This window comes from Pteropus alecto, unplaced genomic scaffold, assembly GCF_000325575.1.
Source record: "Pteropus alecto unplaced genomic scaffold, ASM32557v1 scaffold35, whole genome shotgun sequence".
Taxonomy (NCBI): Eukaryota; Metazoa; Chordata; class Mammalia; order Chiroptera; family Pteropodidae; genus Pteropus; species Pteropus alecto.
This window is the reverse complement of record NW_006437828.1, coordinates 9544445-9569348: the sequence shown is the minus strand read 5'-3', so window position 1 is coordinate 9569348 and position 24904 is coordinate 9544445.

Below are 24904 nucleotides of genomic sequence, written 5' to 3'. Positions count from 1 at the left end.
TGTTCTGGGGGACAAGGTGCTTTGCCACCAGTCAGGGGAGGAACTGCGTATCCTTTTGCTGGTGGCGCTCCCAGACAGACTGCCATGAGACCCTCTCTAAAACTGGGGCCATTGGGGGGTTATCCCTGACTTACTGAGAGGCTGGAAATTCAGTCTAAGTCACCCAGAAATCAGCACAGCTAAAAGCCATTCACATGCTCACACGATGACAATTGTGAGAGAGATGGAAAGGGGTGTAAGCTGGGCACAGGCACAATGAACCCAGGGCCTTATTTTGAAAGGACACGGGGGTTCAGCCCGGCCTCTGCAGACAGAGCCTCATCAGACCATCCCTGCAGTTGCTCATGGCTGCCACACGGTGTCGCTGTTGGAGACGTGTCTTGCATGGCTTGATTCCCAGCTGACACCAGCCCTGGCTGGTCCTGATCCGGATCTGGCTCCAGTGGTTATTGGAAAGGTGACAGCCCACTCCTCGTTCAGTGTCGTGCTCAGCCCAGGTGTGCCGCGTGGGCTTCCCGCTCCCGCCAGAGCGCACGTCTGTGCTCCCAGGGTGGCTGTGTGGGAGTGCCTGGGTCCTTGGGGGCCGAGGGGTCAGCGCCAGATGTCCGCTGTGCCAACACCAGCCTGACTGCACACCTTCCTTGGACTGAGCCCACCTCCCCTCCCACACTGTCCCCGGCGTTCCTTTTGAGTGCCGTGGCCTTGCTCTTGACATTTTGCATGCCGTTATGACAAATGAAAGTTGGCCCACTGTGTCCCCAGAGAGCCACTGACTGTGCCCTTTGGTACTCGTTGTTTAGAGCCCCGTGTCCGGCCACAGGTGGTTCCACTGTCTCCTTTTCTCTGGGTACCCTAGATATGATTCTCTTGCGGGGTGCGGGGGCGGGGTGCTGATTCCCCTGAGGGTGACCTTGAACTCTCCCGGGCATGGGATGGCTGCCATATTTATAAATATCCATCTCAGCAGGTACCTACTTAATCTCTGCCTCGAAGGTACCGCGCTGCGTTAAGAAGAACCGCACTCTGTAGAAAAATAGACATAAAACTCTTACTGAAATTACAGCGAGATGAGAAGCAAAGTCCTGGTGTTATATCATTTGCATCAAACATTTAAAACCATTTTGACGAAAACCAGCAAAGTGCCTGCTGACCATGGTATTTCTCTGTTGTTTGTGTTTACAAAGAACCCCTGGCTAGCCCAGTCGAAAGGGCTCAGGGCCCTGCCCCGGGATTCTTGTAAATGTGCAGCAGAGAGCAGACTGTTCTTGGGGGAGCAGCGACCATCCCAGGCCTCCTTTACCCCCTCTCCAGTTTGTCTGATGGGTTTCTTCCTCAGCACTAGCGATGTGCCAGGGAGAGTTTAGTTTGAAGTTGGTAACTTCTGTGGACCGAGGCCTTTTAGCAGTTATCTGTTGGGGCCGAAGACCCATAAAACTGAAAATGTCGAAGATGCCAGTTCTGGTCCTCGTTAGAGATTCCTGGGGAGTCCACAGTTATTCTTGAGGCCACAACTGTCCAGCTGTAAATGGAGGGACCCTCTCCTCTCGGCCTCACTGTCAAGGCTGGCAGTGGCAGGGCTGTGAGCTGCATTCCCAGTAGGAAGGGCGGGCCCCTCTGGACGCCCCCTCTGCTCCCAGGGGCTCAGAAACCCCCCCTAAGGAAATGAGAGAAGAACGAGGCCCGGTCTTGAAGCGATTATGCGGTACATGGCTATTTCAAGGCTGGCTTCTCTGGCAAAATACCTCCGCCCAGCTGGGCTCCACATGTAGGAAAGAAGGGCCCTTTTATAAAAGACCCAGTGCAAGACGTGACCTCTCGAAATCCTTTGGGCAGACCATTTCAAAGAGCGAGTGTTGTTAAGGTCACCGGGAAGAAAATGGTAAATAAAAGTTAATCAAAAAGGTCTGGAAGGGTGATGGACAAAGCTAGGACTGTGGGAGGTGACATCTCCCGCCCTCGCCTCTGACTCGCCCCACCCCGAGGGGCAACTGTCCATCTGAGCCCTGACTGGGTCTGCGGCAGAGTGGCGCCCACCCACTCTGCCCAAGCTCTGACGTCTGAGCACCGGTCCAGGCTCCGGTCAGCTGCCCACCCTACTCGTGACCACACACCAAGTGATGTGGGACAAGGTACTTCACTTCCGTGCCCCTCGGCTTTCTCATCCCTAACTTGGGGATGACACATTCTACGGGGCTCGTAAGGCGTCAGTGACTTTCCAGGCACGCTTGGGGGCGAGGCGTGCCACGGTGCTCCGCAAACACGTGACGAGCGCATCCGTACCCCGAATTAGCAAATTCCTGGGGCGGAGGGGGAGAATCACATCTGGATGAAAACTCTTCAGACTGTCCCGGCCCCTCTGAGGCATTGCCGAGCGGCGGAGCCACTGTCGCGCCCAGAAATCAGAACGTGCCGTGCGCTCTCGCTCTCGGGGGACGCTCTGGGTCCCCCCATCGCCGTCCGGGGCGCGGGCCGTGGGCGGGAAGTCCGCGTACGCGGCGGGACGAGGTCGGCGCTCCAGTTCTTGCTCACCTCCTCCCGCGCTGCCCAGGTTGTTCGAGGCCTCGCTGGGATGCGGTGCAGGTGCAGGTGCAGGGGGAGCGGGGTGGGATGGGGGTGCGGGAGTGTGGGGGTGTGTGTGGGGGGAGCTGGAAGAGTCCTCCCGTTTCCGGCACTCACTGCCATTGGCTGGTTCTGGGCGGGCTGGCCTGGCAGGGCCTTAGAGAACCTGCTTGTTCTCCCCAGCGCGGCCGGGGGTCCTTCAGAAGCCCCCTCCCGCCCCGTCCGGTCTCCCGCAGGGAGTTTCACCCGTAGCTGCGTTGATTCGGGCAGAAGCAGGTCTGCTTTGCGCCCCAGACCTGAGGATCCCAGCTGTCCGCCTCAGGCTCTGGGGTCCACAGCAGCTCAGAACCCACTTGGCCCACCCAGAGAGGTCCTAAGAAACTTCTGGACGCATTGGCCCCCACAAACCGTGGGAGGGCAGGCCTTTCCCAGGCCGGCGCCTCTGCCCTGCTTGCCAGCTTCACCCTGTAGGTCTCTCATCTGGCGGGCGTCGCCAGCCTCCTTGGTCCCCGTCCCCAGACTGTAAGGGACTCACATTGAAGTCCCATGTCCCAGGGATGTCCTTAAAGCCCTGGTCTCTTGAATGGGGGTGAAAAGACCCAACCTTTGTTCTTCCTCTTTAGGGCAGGTGGGACTCGCCAACAAGCAGATCCTTCAAAGCCTCTTGCAAACCCTGGCCCCCCTCATGCGGGTGGGAGTTCGGGTCTCCTGGCCTCGGGCCTGGCAGCTCTCGGCCACTGACCCTTTGCTGGGGATCCAGGATGGTTGTCTCACAACTCAGTCTGGTGTCTTTTATCTGTCGCCTCAGGGTTTTAGCTGGAACCTCCCTTATAACTTCCTCCACATCTGCTAGAGACCATCATTATCCTGGGCAGGCTACGAGTGGGGGCTTTGCTGGACGGTGGGACCTGCTGGGGAGCTTGGCAGATGAGATGGCAAAGGCGAGCAGGGACCTCTTTGTTTAGGTGGCTTATGACTGTGACTCTTGTCTCCCAGGTCTGGCCGCGATGGGCAAAAGGGTGCAGAAGGCTAGACCCCATCTCTTATGACAAATCTGTGTTTACTGCTGTACAGTGCAGTGTCTTTAATATGCGTGTTCTCCTTGAAAACTCGCAATGACTCAGTCAGATGCTTGTCGTTTTCCTCCTGAGGATGGGGCCTCGGGAAGCTAAGTGGTTGCCCAAGGTCGCATAGCTATTAGGTAACAGATTCGAACTTGGTAATGTACTCTTTTCATTATACCGTAATGCCTGGAGTCAGGGATGGGGGTGGGCGCGGGGCACCGTTCAGAAAGCCTGGCATTGGGCAGGGTGTCGTTCTCCCAGAGGAGACAGCTGTGGGAGCCACCTGTGTCTGGCTGGGCTCCCTGTGCTCACAGTTGCAGTGGACGTTCTGTCCTCCACACCCACCTGCCAAACAGAACGGGCCAAGCTGGCAAACACAAACTCTCCCTGCTTCGCACCTGGCACCTTAAAGACACACCTAGTCCAGCCCAGGGTCTCTGCCTCCTCACCCCATGTGTGAACCTCCGGAGTCATCCAGATCCAGCTGAGGGCTCTAGGGGAGCGCCCTCTATCCCCCAAAGAGAGAAGAACGGGTTCTCAGCAAAGCGGAGACCCCTCCCTCCCAGACCCCCAGGGTCTGCCAAGCCGCTCCGGGCACCCTCTGGTTACCAGAGTCCCTGGGAGTTCATCCAAGAATTCGTGCCCCTCACTTTTCTTCTGTACAGTTTGCTTTCAATTCATTGGAAAATAGGATCCTATGCCAAAGGAGTGGAACATAGAATTTAAACTTTGTTCTCTCTAGCAAGAAGCTTACATGACATTTTGTCTTAATCTTTATTTTTAGGATAATAAAAGCAATATCTGTAGATTGTTGAAAAAATTGGAGAATACGAAAAATAGATGGAAACAAGTTAAAAGATAACTCACGGGCCTTCCACGCTGAGATTTCTGTGTCTTTCTTCCACACGCCGTACTCACATATGTAAAGAATATCCTCAGACGTGCCTGTAACAAGATTGGAGTTATAGAGACTGTACTGTAAGCTGCTTTCTTCACTAGCCGGTGTGTCGTGAGCACATCCCCACGGCACGAAGCTCCGCGAACTGTCAGACAATCCCGTGTGGTGGAAAGATGACAGATGGAACAAAATAGTGAGGTGACAAATTTTGAGCACCCCTGGGGACCTCCCCTTGGCGAGACCCCAGCCCCGTCTTAGCAACCCTGAAGAAGCTGACCCCACAGTCAGAAATCTTTTTTCTTTTCTTCCTTAAAAACTAAAATGAAATGAGTGTCCCCAGGTTCTCCCACATCCCGTGGCTTTGGGTGTGACCCGCCAGAAATGGTTCCTCCAAAGGAGGCCTGTGTATATGTCCTTACGTCCTGCCCGTCTGTCTTCAAGTTCAAGCCCGCAGCACTCCGAGTTCCCTCCTTGATTGTGTCTTTTAAGTAAAGGCCATCGTACCAAACTCTGTTCCAGTTCTCCCATAATTAAAATGTGTACAGCTCTGTTGAAAGCCTCTTTTCATAAGAAGCTCCTTTGACCCAGTGAATGATGGGACTTTGAACTGGATTTTTAATGACAGACCAAACCCTGTTATCTCACTATTTCTCAAAGGAACGTTCTTTTGCTATTAAATTCAAGTGCACAGCACACTCAGCCAAATGAATTTAGAAACTTAATGATTCGGCCGTGGGCTGTGTTGGGGGTCGTAGAAATTTGTAACTGTCAACAAGAGGCCGAAAAGATTCTAACACACTCTTACGAACAGTTCTCAGAGTCTGTAACTAAAAGCATGCGTCCCCAACGCTGGAGCTACAGACTGGTCTGTGGCCTGTTAGGAACCAGGCCGCACAGCAGGAGGTGAGCTTCAGGGGAGTAGAAAAAAACCTTCATCTGTGTTTGCAGCCGCTCCCCAGCGCCAGCATCACCGCCTCAGCTCCGCCTCAGGTCATCAGGCATTAGATTCTCATAGGAGTGCCAGTCCCTGGTGCCAAACAGGTTGGGGATCGCTGACTAAAAGCACCTCCTCTCCAACTGCCCCATGCCTTTGGCCTATTGTGAGAACCATGTGGCGTGCCATTTAAAGAGAAATTTCTCTTTTCAGTTCAGGACTTTGCTTGAAACTGCTTTAACCACTTTTCATTTTGAATTCTAGCTTAACCCGCCTTTTCCTACCTCTTCAGTCCACCCATATTTCTACGTGAGAAAAATTGGAGTACTCTTTAGAAATATTTTCAGATAAATCTTGTTACCCAGGGGACTTGGCACCCCATGAAGCAATGGGTTTTGGGGCGTCAGATGGAAGGCACATAGCTGTGAGACAACAAGATAATGGGTTGGTTTTGATTGTTAAAATATAGTTTTGATTTTGATTTAGTCCCCAGGCTGGCCATAGGCTGGGAGGACATGAAGAAGGCAGGAAAGGTGAATTTGCTGCAGCAGCGACAAGGAACCACTGCAGAGGAGACTGGCAGAGACCTCCAGGCAGGCACAGAGCCTCGACGGCTGTAACCATGGTTACTGACCCTCTGAGACGCCACAGGACCAGGCACGTCTGGGCCATTCCCAGTCTAGGGAGCCGGCCGGCCCAGCCACTCCACAACGAGGCCAACGGGTAAGCAAAATACGTGACTTTGCCACCTCTGCGAGGCCATAATCTTGACCTCAGTCCTTTAGACATGGTCTTTGGAGAGGAGCTGGGGGCGGGTTGGGGGGGGTGGTGGGGGCTGGTGGTGGTGGTTCAAAGACAAAAAATCTGAGAAATTAGGTATTTTGCTTAAGTAGGCTGAACATTTAACTAGAGGGATTGTTTTAATTATCGCATTGGATTCGACTAAACTGCAAGGGCCACCTGAGGATTTATGAAGAAATAAAGAAACGACATTTTCTTTGCTTATCTGAGCGTGGCGTGAGTAAGTGAAACACGGTTAATGGTTTCAGTTGCAGGCGGCCTGATGGGCATGTCTCCTAGAGTGGAGGCTCTTTTAGGCGCATTGGAGAAATCCAGACTTTTCCCTTCGTGCGTGCGCGTGTGTGCGTGCGCGTGTGTGTGTCGACTGGTTTGGACACAGAGTTGTATGAGAAGGGCATTGAAGGATTTTTTCTTTTTAATTTTTTGCTAGCTAATGGTATTGGTTAAATCCTTTAAGTAAATAGAAGACTCTATTGTTGAAATTAGGTACCTAATCCCATCGTCTGAGAAAACAAAAGCTCTTCATTAAAAGATTAAGGTTGAAAAAGGAGGAAATAGTTTATAGTCCTGAAGAGGATCAAGAGTTAAGTTACTGAGTAATTTAAGAATCAGTCGATGATAACTCTGCATCCACTTTCTCTAAGTTTCCATCTAGAACTAAGGTTGGAATGAAGCTTCCTAATCGGCCGATTTTAAGACAGATTTCCTCAGGTTATCTGGGTGGGGTCCGTGTACACAAAGGCCCTTCAAAGTGGACCCAAGATAGAGCTGCTAGTATTTGCCTTTACGTTGTTACCAAAGGTCCTGAAGTTCAAGGCGTTTTATGATCATGTGTGTTTACAGCAGGATGGAATTTTCTTCCTCCTTACTCCCTATCCTCCCACTCCTTTGTCTTGGGAGGATCAGAGGCAACCTGAACTGTCTCGGGCGGGCGTGGTAGTGCTGGAGGTGGGGGAGGTGGGGGTGGCTTGGGAAGTATTCAGATCCTGGTGGAAAGCGTTTGCTTCCCACTGAGTTCGCTTTTCCTCGAGCAAAGAAAGGGCAGAGCTTCTGAAATCCACACTCTGAAAAAAGGAGAGCGTGCACGTCCTGGAGTCAGGTCATCGAGACTGCCGACTGCCGCATTGTACGCCACCACCTGCCACGGCTTACGTCACCAACAGTCCGTGTCACTACTGATTACCTACGGCCCTCATTCATTCGGCATCTATTTATTGGAGCTTGGGAAGAGTATTCTATTAGCTTTCAGGATGTTACTCAGGCATCCCCTCAACCCCCTGTAGTATCCCTCCTGTTTTAGTATCTGATGGATCTATACCGATGGCTGACTCCTGTTCATCTTTTAGATCTCAGGTTAAGTGTCAGTTCCAGGGAAAGGTTTTCCCTGGCCTCGTCTGTCCTACATTCCAATTAAAATTACGTCCCTTTTTGCTATTCTCTTGTAGTAGTCTTTTTTTTTTTTCCCCTTAATCAATATAGCCATTGTGTCATGTGGGAATTGCGTTTGACTGACAAATTGTGTTTGGTGACAAAGACTCTGTTACGGTGGCTTAAACATACAAGGCGATATTCTCTCATGTAAATGATGCCAAGAAGCAGGCTAACCAGGGCTGATCCGGCAGTCATAGGGCGCGCTTTTAATTTTTTTGTTCCATCACCTTCGTATATCTTTGATCCTCAACGGCACTATGTGGTCTAATGTAGCTGCTAGGGTGCCAGCTATCATGCAGACATCCCAGGACTAAAGAGGAAGAAGGAGGGGAGGGCTGAACGAATACCTTTAAGTGAGGTCCCTTTCAGGAGCTTTCTCAGAAGTCCTGCTCTTTAATTCTACAGGCATCTACATCTCATTGGCCAGAACTTTGTTTGATGGCTACAAATAGAAATAAGGGAGAATGGAACATGCGATCTTTGGTTGGCTATTGCTGTCCTCAATAGTACAGAGGTTCCGTTCCTGAAAAAGAAAGAGAAAATGGTGTGGAATATGCAGTAATCTTTACCACAGCACAGTGATTTGTATATGTTTAAAAATATAATCTATATATGTATAGATTTACATAGAATTTTAATAAAATTATAAATTCTAATGTATAATTTACATATCAAATTTACAATTTTTTTATTATGGAAAATTCTAGATATATATGAAATAAAGAAAATAGTATACGAGCTGCGATGTACCCATCTCGCATGGTTAATCTCTAACCTCCTGCCATTCTTGTTTTATCCATTTCCATTCCCACATTTTATTTTAGAGTATTTTAAAGCAAATCTCATAGATCACATCACTTCGCTTGTAATATAATAGTTCAGTATGTTTCTCTAACAGATAAGGACTTTAAAAGTAAAACACCAACAAAATTAACAAAAATTCCTTAATGTTATTGTAAGCAGTCCATGCCCAACTTTCCCCAATTGTCTCAAAAATGTATTTTTACAGTTGGTTTGTTTAAACCAGGATCAAAACGAGCTCCATACGCAGCCGTGGGTGACATGTCTCTTAGGTCTTTCTTAATCTAAAACACCCTTTCCTCCTGTTTGTTTTACAAGACGCTTGTTGATGGAAATGAGTCGTGTATCCGACAGACTTTCCCACTTACTGGATCGGGTCGATCGCATCCTTGAGGTTTTATTTAACGTTTCTATAACCTCCGTGTTTCTTGTAACCTGCTAGGTAGACCCGAAAGCTTGATTAGATTCAAGGGCTTTGTTTTTTCCGACCAAAAGTCTTCACAGGTGGCCCCACTCCACAGAATGAATTTTCCCTCTTCTTGACGTTAAGATTGATTTTAGGGTTCAGGTGAAGTTTGCCTGACTCTCCACCCCATCCTTGCAGAATCTCCAGTCTACCTGTTACCTACTGGTCTTAGCGGTCATTGATGTTTGTTGCCTAGATATGTGATATCTTTAGGCCTTGCAAAAGGCGACTGGTCATTGTATTCATTCGCATAGTCTAGTGAGAGAAGACAACACTAGACTGTCAGGGCCATGGTAGTAGTGATTATGTCTGCTTAGTTTACCACTAAACATGGGAGGCCTGGCATATAGTCGATTTCAAGAAATAGTTGTTAAACGAATAAGTAATGAAATTTTTTGTAATGTACTGAAACCTCATAGATTGTGCATGATTATTCTCTTTCAACATTGCCCAAGGGAGGATTAGAGGTTAGCTGACACCTGAGAAGAACAAAATTCTGTTGATTGGCCTCATTTCATCTAAATGACCCACCCCGAGGAAATGATCTCGCAAATGCAAAGTGATTGCAATGCTCCCTGGAGACGGATCCAGAAAAAATGTGGTAGCAGGACAGAGAGCTCTTTCCCCCATGAACTTCTCCTCACCATGAGGGATTTGTGGGATGATTAGAAAGAATGGGGTAACCGTGGGGGAGGAGAGATGAGAACATAGCTAGCCTGGCCCAGCTATGAGAAGTGGTCAGCGCCATCGGGAGAAAGACATGTCCGCTTCATGCTATTACGTGCTGAAGAATTGGAGGGACCCTGGGGCCCTCGAGGAGTGCTGGGGACTCTGAGAATCAGATGCGATCCCTCTGGATTGGCGCTGGCACCAGTGGGGCCCGGGACAGCAGAGGGGGTCTTGGGAGAGGAGAGGAAGGAGGGAGGAGAGTGAACTAACAGAGCCCTGACTGCCCCCTACAGCTGCAGCCATAATGGACCCTGCAAAAGACCTGTTTTGTCCCATCTTCTAGGCTCCCCTTGTGCACAGGTGGGTTAGATCCTGGCAAGTCCATCACCTCCTGGGCATGGACTAGACAGGGACTTTGCCCTGGCCTCAGGGGCAGAGGTAAGGAGCTAAGGTCAGTCGAGGATTCTGAGCAGGGTTGGGCGAAGTCTTTTCTCCAGTCTCAAGGTCAAATAATTTAGGTTGTAAATTTGGGGTAGGAAATATGATCTTGGTCATCTCAGGCTGTGGTCTCTGAAAGCCAGAGGAACAATAGTAATAGTGCTAGGGATGCCCAGGCGCGGGGACCCTGGAGGGTCGTGACCTTCAGTGGGGAAGGACGAGGGGGTGGCTCAGGGGACACTTTCTTTTCCCTTTTCCTTCCTCTACCCACCTCCACTACCGATTTCCTAACCTCAGTTTCTGAATGCCCAACACGCTTGGGGTGGCGGCATTTTTTAAGGAGTTGTGAATGAAGTGTACGTCTAACGGCCAGGAGTATTTTGGAGGATGAAACGCAGCCCCTAGCAGGGGAGCCAGGGAGTGAGACAGCGAGTGATCTCGAAGCCACCTCCACGCCTGTCCGCTGGGTCCCTCTCCTCCCGCCAGACTGTGAGTTCGCACGGTCCAGGAGCAGAGAGCTGCAGATCATTTGCCTGTCTTCCTCTCCTTTCGCAAATGGACACTTTGAACAGGTCGTGGTGCTTCGCAAAACACCTTCCGCCCTCCGAGAGGACGATGTTTTTAGTCCTCGGAACTGTGAATGTTACTTGACATGGCAACGCGAACATTGCAGATGTGCTCAAGTTAAGGAGCCTGAGATGGGAATCACCCAGGTGAGACGGACGTCCTGTTAGGATGGAGGCGGGTCAGAGAGGGCAGTGGGAGATGTGACGATGCCAGTCGGAGGCTGGGGAGATGCGAGGAGGGGGCCAAGAGCGAGGCATGCAGGCGGCGTCTGCTCCCCGAAGCCCCCAGAGGAAATGCAGTTCTGGCAGTGACGTCGCCTTTAGCCTTCCGGCCCCCAGACCGGATGAGAATAAATCCGTACCGTAATGCCAATCGCCACACAGCAATAGGACGCAATGCAGAGCTTGTCGTGCCCTTTTTGGGGTTTGGTAAAGATAAAGGGCTGTTGCTGGAGGATAGAATGTGGCTTGTTTGGTGGCTGGATAAAGTTTTAAAATCCAGTGTAGATGTTCTGATACGAAGAGGTTCTCCAGCCTGGCCCCTGTCTGGGACAGAGCCCGAGATCACGTGAAACCAGATGTGGAAGCCCTTTCTGCCAATGATTAGGATTAAATGTGACTGAAGTAACTTGATTTCACTAAATTCCCACAGTAATGGAGACTGGGCTTTTTAGGATTTCTATGGAGGTTGAGTTTAGGTTCTTATCTGTTTAGAAAGGGACCAAAAGACAGGCTTTGACCAGGGTTTGTATAGAAAATATGCTATTACTTGGATTGTATGTTTCTTTGAGGTGGTCTAGGGATGGCTTGGTGGCGAAGAACACACACACACACGCGCACACACACACACACACATTTTATTTTTTGCTGAGTCATTTGAGAATTTTTTGCAGGCGTCACGACCCTTTAGCTGTAAATACTTTAGTATGTGTCTCTTAAGAGCGAGGATATTCTCTCAAAACCATAAAACAAACTCCAGAAATTATTTAACGATAATGCAATACTCATCTAATAAACACTCCATGGTCAAATTTCCTCAATCGTCTCTAAAATATCCTTTCCAGTTTTTTGATCCAGGATCTCACCGAGGGTCGCTTTTGCGTTAGTTGTTACGGCTTCTTAATCTCGGTGAAGATTATCGTAATAGACGCTTAACCGCATGAGAACAGGCATTTAAATCTATTTGTTCACTTTCTAGCACAAAGTAGACACCTAGCAGATGCATTTTCAGTGAAAATTTGAGGAGGTAATTGCTACTCCTCCAAGCCATCCCTCCGTGCAACCACTGGGGTGTTTAACCTCCATTCTCCTGATAGAGAACCACCTGCCCACCCCACCTCTCACCATGGATTCGCACCTGTGACCTGTTCCAGCTAATCACAGTACCCTGTTGTCATGAAGCAATGATTCTTGCAGAGGAAGGCATGTGACGAAATCAGGGCCAACGAGAATTCTTCTGAGAGACCGATTTATTTACATAGAGAACGATTCTCTTCCCACTAGGATGTCTAAGGCAAGAGCGTGTGATCTAGAACAGCCAGTAACCATTTCCGTTGCAACAGGAGAGCGTGCAACCTTTTTACAATTCAGAGGAAGGCCAACCTGAGAAGTGAAGGTCGTGAGTGTCAGAGTCCCGACAACTTTGTTTCGGTACCTGGGTCCAGCCCTGCCTGAAGTCGGTATCCATTCATAAATATCGCAGGTACGTAAGTCAATACACGGCATTTTGCTCAAATAGTTTGAGTCGGGTTTCTGTATTTGCATCCTAAAGAGTCCTGACTAATCCGGGCACTTAACTTTGCCCTCCAGAAAGTCTGTCTTATACCATCCTTCATCTAGTGATGAAGGTTACTTCTGAATCATATCTCTTCCCCCGCCGTACTTCCCCGAATGTGAGTTTTCATTTAGTCACGTCGCTTTTTTTTTTTTTTTGTAAAATGTCTATTGTCTTAGGAATTCTGGGAACCACTACTAAATATAAAATCAATTGGAAATCATGCAGCTATAAGGAAAGATATTCAAGGGAGGAAACCTGACAGGAAATTCCAATTTGGGTGGAACATTTTGGACTTAAAAGTGAGGTTTCATTTATAATGGCTCCCCTGGATAGTCTTGTGAGTTTAATTTTTTCAAAACAAAATTTCAATCGCTCCCAATACATTGAGAAATAACACAGAAAAAAACAAGAAACAGGAGGAAGATCTGAGTGGACCGCCAGTCACACTGGAATCCTTACAAATCCAGGTCACGTGGTATCTGTGCTGGGCTGGTTCCTCTGAACAGATCTACCTCCTCATCCTGTGGGATGCTGTTCGATAAACAGAATTGTAGAGAAGAGCCACTGGACTAGAGCGGTGACAAATGTGGGCGTGTCATAAGGGAACTTCAGTTGGCATTCTGACATCTGTCACAAGGACTTAATTAGGATAAGTGGCAGAGAATACGCTGAGGGCAAGGCTTACCCACTTACCAGTGGCATATGGAGAACTTGCAGGACGAGGTAAATGGGGTGTGAGCTCCCCAAATTTACATTAATTCCATCTTGTTGCAGGGAGAGAAGGAGAGAGAGGGGGAGAGGGGGAGAGGGGGAGGGAGAGCGAGCACGCGCGGATGCCCTCTCCTTGGGCGATGCAGTGACACGGACAGGGCTTGGGCGGAGGGTTGTAAACTCTCAGGTTCCGGACCCCAGAATGCCCCAGCATCTCCAGAACGACGTCCCCAGGCGTAGATGTGAGCACTGTGTCTGTGCTCCGTGACGAAGGTCAGGACCTGTGTCTGTACCTGTCTCAGAGTCCCTCCCCCACCCCCACCTTGCCCAATCAGGAGTTTTTCCAAGCATGAGACTCGGTCCATGTTTTGCTGAGATTTTTTGATAAGAACCAGTCTTACTCTTTTATAGAAATACCTCTGCCACAGAAACAAGGTTTGTCTCCCAAGGTACTGATGACCAGATAACGTTCCACATGTCCTGGAGATGTGCGTCCTCTGGCTGCGGCCCGCACGGTCCCACCCTGCCAGCGTGGATGGCCTGCCCCAGGTGGGATGGCCACCAGCTGCTCTCTGTATTCTGTGAGCTATTGTCCTCTTCCTTCTGAGTCTTTTTCCCTTGTTAAAATCCTGTTTTAAGTTTTTTAGACAGTGCCCGTACCTCTTTAGAAGTTCAGTGTTCAATTCAGCAAAAAACGAATGCACCAGGGAGGGGAAAAGCGAATCGGCCAGAACTCCATGCTGAGATGCTGCTTCAAGAGGCGCTTCTGCTCTCGCGGGCCCGTGCGATCCCCACGCGTCCGGTGGCGAAGTTAGCTGATTTTAACACTGAAAAGAATTTTAAAGAGTTAAACGTTTAGAGCTATTTTTAATGTTGGACATCCTTCTTGTATGTGTGAGTATAAAGTAATATGGAAAATGAGACTTATGGGATGATAACATCCTGAATTCACCTCGGTGAGGAAGAAACGCTTGTTGGCTCTCCTTTGTGGGCAAGGCCTGGTGTTAGCACAATAAAAACATACACTCTAATAGCTCGTAACCTAATAGGATGCTCCCTTATTCACTGACTCTTCCTTGCATTTCTCCATGAGCCTCGTGGGGCGGGCTGAGTGCTAAGCCCGGGGGAGAAGCCAGCGGAGAAGACGCAGCTCTGCCCTCTGGGGTTTGGTGATCTAGCCGACGACGTGACACACGAACGAAACCCTCCCAACAAAGCCGAATGGGATGATGGTCTCTGGGGAGGCCCACTGTCCATGGCTGCCCAGTCCCGTACAGTTCCGCTGTCACACGGGGCCACCAAACACCGGAAACGCAGCTAGGGAAACGGAAGAGCCGAAAATTCAGTGTTAACTTCATTTTAAATAATTTAGTTTTAAATGTGAAGAACAATACTGAGTTCAGTTACCGGCAGACTTTTTAGTATGTTTAGAACAACATGGGTATGTGAATCTACTTTTTCAATTTTAAACTTTATGAGACCTAAATAAAATAACTTATAAATAATTTTTAATGTTAAAAAAATTTATTTTTCAATTATAGTTTGTTATGTGTTAAAATAATATTTTGGGTATACATTAGGTTAAAGAAAATGTTACTAAAATCGATTTCATCTTTTTTTCTTTTATAATATAACTGCTAGAAAAATTTACACACGTGACTTAACATTTGTTTCTCTTGGATGATGCGGGGCTATGCGGTTTTGAAAGAGAAAAAGCCTATCAGGAAAGAGGTCGTTTTTTGAACAAACAAAACAGAAACAAACTCATAGACACAGAAAACATTTTAATGGTTGCCAGATGGGAGCGGGATGGGGCGTGGGGGTGAAAAAGGGGAACGGATTAAATATAAGTCTCCAGTTATGAAAACAGTCTCGGGGATGTAAAGTACAGCGTAGTCAACAACATAGTCAATAATAGTGTAATTGTGTATGGCACCAGGTGGGTACTAGACTTATCAGGATGATTACTTTGTAAATTATATTAATGTCTAATCATTATCTGGTACACCCGAAACTAATATAATATAAACTAATATAATCGTACGTCAACCGTAATTGAAAAATAAATTAGAAAAAAGAAAGATGTCATGTTAACATCTTTCTGGTTGGATGGGTCAGGTGGCAAAGGTCAAGGGCATCCCTGGGAGGGAAGAGACTGAGCAGCTACCTAGGTGGGAACAGGCCAGGGATGCTGGGTGTGGGGGAGAGCCCTGGACGCTGTGTTTTGGGAGCAGGGGTGGGAAAGGCTGGCCAAGGTGGTGGAGGCCAGGAGGTGGGCAGCCTCGACTGGCCGGGCTGAGAGGTTGTGCTTCATCCACGGGGCCAAGAGGGAGCTGGGGGGCTTCCGGGCAGGGGCTGAGAGCTCAGGGTGTCTTTCGTAATATTTAACTGGAGGCAGTGTGCGAACTGGGATGGATACGAAGAGACGGGTTTTGAAGATCCTGATGATAATTCTGGAAGTTCCCCGTGGGGTGGAGGAGTGCTTCCTTTTAGCCAGGAATCCAAAAACAAGCAAACAAAGAAACAAATAAATAAATGCTAAGATCTTCCTGTGTTTCTTATACAAACAAATGTAGGCCTTATTCATACTCCATTTCCTATAAGTTACCCTTTTGTGAGTTAATTTCTTCCCCTTTAAGTTTTTTAAAAAATGTTTTTAAAAACTCCGGTAACTTGTAAAAACTTGGGCATCGTAACTTGGGCATTGTCCCGGAGTGCGGAATGGGGCTACCTTTTTTTTTTAATTAAAAAATTTCTTTCAATTATAGTTGACATACAATACTATATTAGTTTCAAGTTTACAACACAGTGATTAGACATTTATATGCTTAGGAAACGATCGCCTTTGTACCCATGTGACACCCCACATAGTTATTAGAATATTATTGTCTCTATTCCTTAGGCTGTACTTTACATCCCCGTGATTATTTTAATAACTGGCATTTTAAACTTCTTACTCCCTTTCACCTTTTCACTACCCCCTGAATTCTTCTTCCACGTGGCAACCATCAGTTTTTTCTCTGTATCTATGGTTTGTTTCCGTTTTGTTTATTCGTTTACTTTGTTTTTTAGATTCCACATGTAAGTGCAATCGTGTGGTGTTTGTCTTTCTCTGTCTGACTTATTTCACTTAGCACAGTCCCCTCTAGGTCCACATGTACTGTCAGAAATGGCAAGATTTCATTCTTTTTTATGGCTAAGTAATATTCCATTGTATACATGTACCACCTCTTCTTTATCCCATATATCGACGGACACTTAGGTTGCTTCCATATCTTGGCTATTGTTAATAATGTAAGTAATAAAGACATGAATAAAGTAATAAAGACATGAACAAAGACATGAATATGTCTTTTTGAGTTAGTGTGTTGGGTTTCTTTGAATAAATACCCAGAAGTGGAATTGCTGAGTCATGCGGTAATTCTGTTTACAATTTTTTGAGGAACCTCCATACTGTTTTCCATAACAGCTGCACCAATTTACATTCCCACCAACAATGCACAAGAGTTCACTTTTCTCCACATCCTTGTCAACTCTTGTTTCTTGTTTCTTTTTGGTAGTAGCCATTCCAACAAGTGTGAAGTGATATCTCATTGTGGTTTTGATTAGCATTTCCCTGATGATTAGTGATACTGAGCATAATGTTTTATATGTCTTGGCTATCCATATGTCTTCTTTGGAGAAATGTCTATTCAGAGCCTTTTCCCATTTTTTAATCAGATTGTTTGTTTTTTTGGTGTTAAGTTGTCTGAGTATCTTATATATTTTGAATATTAACCTCTTATTGGATACATCATTGATGAATATCTTCTCCCACTTGGCAGGTTGTCTTTTGTTTCGTTGATGGTTTCCTTTAGTGTACAAAAACTCTTTCGTTTGATATCGTCCCATGTGTTTGTTTTTTCTTTTGTTTCCCTTGTCTGAGAAGATAAATATACATGTAAGAGCAATGTCACAGTGTTTACTGCCTATGTGTTCTTCCATGAGTTTTATGGTTTCAGGTCTTACATGAAAGGCCTTAATCCATTTCAAGTTTATTCTTGTATATAGTGTAAGAAAGTTTCATTCTTTTTGCATGTGTCCATCCAGTTTTTTTGGAGACCGTCTTTACCCCTTTGTGTATTCTTGCCTCCTTTGTCATAGATTAATTGACCATATAGATATGGGTTTATTTCTGTGTGCTCTGTTTTGTTCTATTGATCTATGTGTCTGTTTTTATGTCAGTACCATGCTGTTTTAATAACTATAGACTTGTGGTATAGTTTGATATCAGATAACATGATACCTCTAACTTTGTTCGTCAAGATTGCTTTGGCTACTTGGGGTCTTTTGTGGTTGCATATACATTTTGGGAATATTTGTTCTAGTTCTATGAAAAATGCCATTGGTATTTTTATAGAGATTGCATTGAATCTGTAGATTGCTTTGGGTAATATGGACATTTCAATGATGTTAATTCTTCCTATCCATGAGTACGGTATATGCTTCCATTTATTTGTATCTTCTTCAATGTCTTGTAGTTTTCCAAGTATAGGTCTTTTACCTGCTTGGTTAAATTTATTCCTAGGTATTGTATTGTTTTTTGATGCAATTGTAAATGGGATTGTTTTCTTAATTTCTTTTCCTGATAGCTCGTTGGAGTATAAAAATAATACCAATTTCTGAATATTAATTTTATATCCTGTTACTTTACTAAATTAATTTATCGGTTCTAACAGTTTTTTGGTAGAATTTTTAGGGTTCTCTTTGTATAGTATCATGTCATCTGCAAATAATGGTAGTTTTACATCTTCCTTTCCAATTTGGATAACTTTTATTTCTTTTTCTTGTCTGATGTCTGTGGCTAAGGCTTCCAATACTATATTGAATAAAAGTGGCGAAAGTGGACATCCTTGTCTTATTCCTGAGCTTAAGGAAAATGCTTTTAGTTTTTGACCATTGAGTATGATGTTAGCTGTAGGTTTGTCATTTATGACCTTTATGAAATATGTTCCCTATATTCCCACTTTGCTGAATGTTTTTATCATAAATGAATGCTGGATTTTGTCAAATGCTTTTTATGTATTTATTAATATGATCTTGTGATTTTTATTCTTAATTTTATTTATATGGTATAGTACATTGATTGATTTGTGGATGTTGAGCCAACTTTGCATCCCAGGAGTAAATCCCACTTTATCATGGTGTATCATCTTTTTAATGTATTGCTGAATTTCATTTAATAATATCTTGCTGAGGATTTTTACATCATGTTTCATCATGGATATTGGCCTATAATTTCCTTTTTTTTGTAGAGTCATTGTCTAGTTTTGGAATCAGGGTAATGCTGGACTCTTAAAGTGAGATTGGGGGACTTCCCTCCTCTTGAATTTTTTGGAATAGCTAGAGGATAGGTGTTAATTCTTCTTTGAATGTTTGGTAAAATTCACCTGTGAAGCCATCTAGTCCAGGATTTTCGTTTGTTGGGAGTTTTTAATTACTGATTTGATTTTGTCAGCAGTTATTAGTCTATTCAGATTTTCTGTTTCTTCTTGATTTAGTCTTGGAAAATATGTTTTTAGGAATTTATCCATTTCTTCCAAGTTGTCCAATTTGTAGGTATATAATTGTTTGTAGTATACCTTATAATCTTTTGTATTTCTGTGGTGTCAGTTGTCACTTCTCTTTCATTTCTGATTTTAGATTTTAGTTATTTGGGTTCTCTTTTCTTGATGAGTCTGCTTAAAGGTTTATAGATTTTATTTATCTTTTCAAAGAACCAGCTTTTGGTTTCATTGATCTTTTGTATTTTTTTTTTTTTAGACTCTATTTTGCTTATTTCCACTCTGGTCTTTATTATTTCCTTCCTTCTACTCAATTTGGACTTTGTTTGCTGTTCTTTTTCTAGTTCCTTTAGATGTCAGATTCAATAGTTTATTTGAGGCTTTTTTTTTTGTTTCTTGAGGTAGCCTGTATTGCTCTGAGTTTTCCTCTAGAACTGCTTTGGCCATGTCCCACAGATTTTGTGTCATTGTATTTTCATTTTCATTTGTCTCAAGATATCTTTTGATTTCCTTGATCTCATTGTTAACCCATTCATTGTTTGGTAGCATGTTATTTAGCTTCCATCATTTGTGTGTTTTTCAGTTTTCTTCTTGTAATTGGTCCTAGTTTCATACCACTGTGATCAGAGAAGATGCTTATATGATTTCAATCTTCTTAAATTTATTAAAACTTGTTTTGTGGTCTAAAATATGGTTTGTCCTGGAAAAGTTTCATGTGTGCTTGGAAAGAATGTATTTTCTGCTGCTTTGGGGTGAAATGTTCTAACAATACCAATTTAATTAATCTGGCCTAATGTGTCATTTAAGACTGTTGTCTCCTTGTTGATTTTCTGCCTGGATGACCTACCATTAATGTCAACGGGCTGTTAAATTCCCCTACTACGACTGTATTACTGTCGGTCTTTTACTTTATGTCTATCAATATTTGCTTTATATATTTAGGTGTTCCTATGTTGGGTGTGGAAATGTTTACAAACGTTATATCTTCTTGTTGGAGTGATTCTTTATCATTGAAATATCCTTTTTTGTCTCTTGCTATAGCTTTTGTTCTAAAGTCTATTTTGTCTGATATAAGTATTGTTACGCCAGCTTTTATTTAGTTTTCATTTGCTTAAAATACCTTTTCTATTCCTTTACTTTTAGTGTGTGTATCTTTTGATTCGTAGTGAGTCTCTTGTAGGCAGCATATGTACAGGTCTTGTTTTCGGATTTATTCAGCTACCCTACATATTTGATTGGAGCTTGTAGTCCATTTATATTTAAAGTAATTAATGATAGATATATAGTTATTGCCCTCTTGTTATTTGTATCTTTTATCTTTTTTCCACTTTTTCTTCTTAAAGAAGTCCCTTTAACACTTTTTATAATACTGGTTTGGTGGTGAAAAACTCTTTTAGCTCTTTCTTGTCTGGGAAGCTCTTTATCTGTCCTTTGATTCTAAATGATAGCTTTGCTGAGTAGAGTAATCTTGGTTGTAGGTCCTTGCTTTTCATTACTTGGATATTTCTTGCCAGATCTTTCTGACCTGCACAGTTTCTGTTGAGAAATCAGCTGACAGTCTTGTGGGAGCTCTCTGGTAGGTAACTAATTGCTCTTCCCTTTCTGCTTTTCAGATCCTCTCTATGTCTTTAGCCATTGGCACTTGAATTATGATGTGTCTTGGTGTGGGCTTCTTTGAGTTCATCTTGCTTTGGACTCTCTGTGCTTCCTGGACTTGTACGTCGATTTGCTTTACCAGGTTAGGGAAGTTTTCCATCATTATTTCTTCAAATAGGTTCTCAATCCCTTGCTCTCTCTTTTCCCCTTTTGGTACCCCTATGATGCAAATGTGGTTATGCTTGATGTTTTCCCAGAAGTCCCTGAAACTATCCTCATTTTTTAAAAAGCCTTTTTTTGCTGTTCCAATGTGATGTTTTCTGCTATTTTGTCTTCCAAACTGCTGATTCTGTCCTCTGCTTCATGTAATCTACTGTTGGTTCCCCCTAATGTAGTCTTCATTTCAGTACTTGTATTCTTAATTTCTGACTGGTTCTTTTTATCTCTCTATTCCATTTTTATGCTTTCTATCTCTTTGTTGAACTCTCTCACTGAGTTCGTCTGCTCTTCCCCTAAGTTCATTGAGCATCCTTATAACCAGTGTTTTGAACTCTGCATCTGGTAGATTGCTTGCCTCCATTTTGTTTAGTCCTTTTTCTGGAGTTTTGTCTTTCTCTTTAATTTGGGCCATATGTCTTCGTCTCCTCGGTTTATTTCTTGTGTTTGTTTCTATGTGTTAAGTAGATCTGCTACATCTTCCAGTCTTGGCAGAGTGGCCTTATGTACTCGGTGTCCTGTGGGGCTAAGTGCAGTCTTCTTAGTCGCCTGAGCCAGATGTTTCAGGGATATCCCTTGTGTGGGTTGATCGTGCCCTCCTATCGTAGTTGAACCTTGATCACTTTGCGACATCAGTGGGAGGGGCTGACTTTTGGGCTGACTGGCTGTGAGGAGTTGCCATGATTATGGTGGACAAGCTGTCATGCAAGAATTGACACTACAGAGCAGGATTTGTTTCAGCAGGGCTCTGGTGCCTGCAGAGTCCGCCCTATGGGTGTGTTATATGTAGAGCTGGTTGATTGATGTTCTGATGTGGTCCGAAGCTGGCCACTCAGTTTATTGGTTCTGGAGTCTCTTGGCAGGGGGTCTGTTGCAGGCCAAGTTCAGCTGCTGCCTGTGCTTGGCCCAGGGCCACTTGGTACAAACTACAAAGTGATCGGCAGATGGTTGTCACCTGTGCTGGGCTTGGAGGCTCCTGAGAGAAGCTAAGTTGTGAACTGAACTTGGCTGCCACTAGTGCTGGGCCTGGGGCTGCGTAGCAAGAGGCATGGGGCACGCTGAGGCCAGATATTGCTTGTTTTGGGTTTGTGAAACTCTGAGAGATTTTAGGGAAGTTCACAGTAAGCGAAGTCAGGCCATTTGTGTGGAAAAGCATCTGGAAGAGGTTCAATGGGGCGAGGTCTCAGGGAATCACCAGGGCAAGGCAAACGTTGTTAGCTAGTTAATGGAGCATTCAAATTTGGTGCCTGCCCATGACTGATGGCTGGGTGGGAGGAGTTCTCCACAAAGTAACAATGGTTTTGCCAGCACTTCTGTCCCTAGAATGGGTTGCCCTGACCTCTGCCCTTCCAGCCCTTGCCCTGAAGCTAGTCAATTCACCTATTACCTGTATGCCTTTGGCACTTTCCAAGCTGATATCCAAGCACTGGAGCTTAGAGTGAATGAGTCTGTGAGCAGGTAAGTTTGTGTGTGGGCCCTTTAAGACATACAGTGCCTGGCGCTCCAGTAGCCCTTCGTCTCACTCAGATGCAATCCCTGCTAGTTTTCACAGCCAGGAGTCATGAGGACTTCTTTTCCTGACACTGGAGTCCTTGGCTGGGGAGTCCAGTGTTGGTGTTGGGACCTCCCACTCCTCAAGGGAACCTGAGTGCTGAGAACAAGACAGAGACATCCCTCCAATTTCTTAACCACTACACCGAGGGTGTGGGGCCTGCCCATTTTGTGTCTTCATCTCTCCTACCAGTCTCCACGTGGCTTCATCTGTATGTCCTTAGTTATAGAACTTCTGTTCATCTTAATGATGTTCTTAATGATGGTTGACCTGTAAATTAGTTGTAATTTTGATGTGGTTGTGGGAGAAGGCAAGGACAGCAATTACCTACTCCACCATCTTGACAGAGGTCTGGGAAGTTATCTTATCTCTTTGTCAAGGGACCTGGTAAGTTTTCTTCTCTTGGGGCAACCACAAATCTCTAAAATGTGTGAACCTCTTGGAGTCTAGCATCACAAGAAATAATGATTTTAAAGCAAAAGATACTAATGACTAAATGTGATCTATAAAGTCATGGATCATGGAATCATAGAAGAGAAAGGGCTTTAAGGTATTATCCAGTTCATTGAAGAATTGGCTCAGAGAAGTTCAATGACATGTCCAAAGCCACAGAGCTAGTTGGCAGCAGAACAGTAATTAGAACGAGCCTCCAGGTTTTCGTACACCTCCCATCATGTCACATGGAATGCTGCTCATTAAGAGTATCAAATATATGAGTCCAGAAGGATAAGGCTCAACAATGAGGAATTGTGAAATCTAAGAGTTGGGTCTATCTATATATAGGAGGTCAAATAAGCACACACCAATTCTATGAATAAAGTGCACGGGGCCTCTGTTCTCCCCACCGCGGCCCTCTGGAGTGTCATTGGTTGATCCTGAATGGCACAGGGACAGCTGCCCAGTGTTGGGACACAGGGGAGGTACACTTAATCCCCACTAAGGAGGGGCTGCAGGGTGGAAGGCCAGTCCTACCACCACCCTAGGAAGGTTTTCAGTGTCACGGCTTCTTCCTTTACATGTTTGCAGGGAGGATAAAAGAATTAGGGACCAAGGAGGGAGGGAGATGCTGGTAAAAAGTGGGAGAGGAAGTGCCGAAGTGTCAAGCTGAGGGCTTGGCTCAAATCTCAATGTTCGGAACAGTACGATGGCTCTTTAAATAGAGCTCTCACAGGTGAATGCAGTGACAGAGAAAAGCTACCCCATGCTCCAGGGAACTAAGTAAATAAACACAGACGTCAAATGTTCAGAGCTGGGTGGGGGCGGGGTTGGACCAAGAACTCAGCAGAAAGTACAAGAACTTCTTCAGTTTTAATTGCCAAGTCCTGTTCTATTAGATGACACCTGTGGAGCTGCTCACATTTCAGGAAATATTTTCTGCTTAGGGATCTTTCAGAGGAAAATATGAAAATCCAGCCTCAGCTCTGAACCAGTCCAGTGTTTGAGCCACAATTAGAGCTCACGAATAGCTTTGGCTTTCTTAAGGAGTTCTTAACGCCATTCAATGAATTTGCTTACGAGTATGTGTTTAATACATTTTCCTTGAAAATGGAAACCCAGCGATTATCATTAAATAATTGAAGTACAAACCCCATAAAAACCATCCCATGACCGCTGGTAAAAAGCCACACAAACTGGCATTCTCCTCGACCTTGCCATGTTCTTCTATCCGCCCGTAGCACAGTGGGTGGAAAGCAAGAGCCAAAAACACAAGCAAAGGCCATGTTTGGCTTTGATTAGACATTAAACCTCAGACAGTCATTAACCTTCTTGAACTCTGTGGCTTCAGGTTGGAAATCAGGTCACACAAGTAAAGCTAAGAGCAGAGCGTGCACTGTCTTGTTCTCTCAGCTCTTCAAAGAGTGCGTTGGGGTTAATGTTTGACCTTGGGTCTTAAGTGTTTTATGCCTGGGTTTCCTCACGTATAAACGAAATGTAATTCATCTCTCAATGAAAGAAGATCACACGTTTTCATTAATGTGAATTCGGGCATGCCTCGGAGATACTGAGGGTTTGGTTCCAGACCACTGAAGTAAAGCGGGCATCACCATAAAGTGAGTCGTAATCTCTTTGCTGGAAGAAGGTTTTGCCTTCAGTTTGTAAAAAATGCAACATCGACGGAGTGCAAATACACTCCAAATACAGTGTAAGGAGCTATGCCTACAGTTTGGAGGTGTGCCTTTCCTTTGGAGCATAAAGCAAAATGGTGGGGCTCAGGCTTTAGAGCACCGTGGGCCAGCAGAGGTGTAATGTGTACCATGAGTGTGGGGCACACAGCAGATGCTAAGTTTTCTAGTAGCCACATTAAAAAAAAAAGTAAAAACAAACAGGTTGAACTAATTTTAATATCATTTTACCTTATCCAGGGTATCCAAGATATTATTTCAACATGCAGTCAATATTAAAATAAATTATTGAGATGTTTTACATTCTTTTCTTTATAATGTCATTCCAATATAGTGTGTGTTTTACACTGACCACATATCTCAATTCAAATCAAATTGATTTAGAAGCTGCCTGATTTTGAGTGAGTTACCTAAGTATCCTGTGCCTCAGTTTCCACATCTGTAAAATGAGAATAATAATAGTACGTACTTTATCAGGTTTGCTGTGAAGATGACCTGTGTAAACATATTTAAAGCCCTCTCTGCAGTGTCTGGCATAGATTTGATCAGTTCCTGCCAACTATCATTATTAGTTTTGGTGAAAGTACACAGGGTGAAAGTGTTAGCGTTTCTCCAAAATGTAGTGCTTCCAAACCAAGTGCAACTGAGTTGAATTTAGAGCTCAGGCCCTTTTGGTGGGGGGAGAGAGAAGGAGGCAATTATTTCTTCTCCCAAACCAGGAAAACATACTCAAAATACTTCCTTCTTGGATTTCATCAA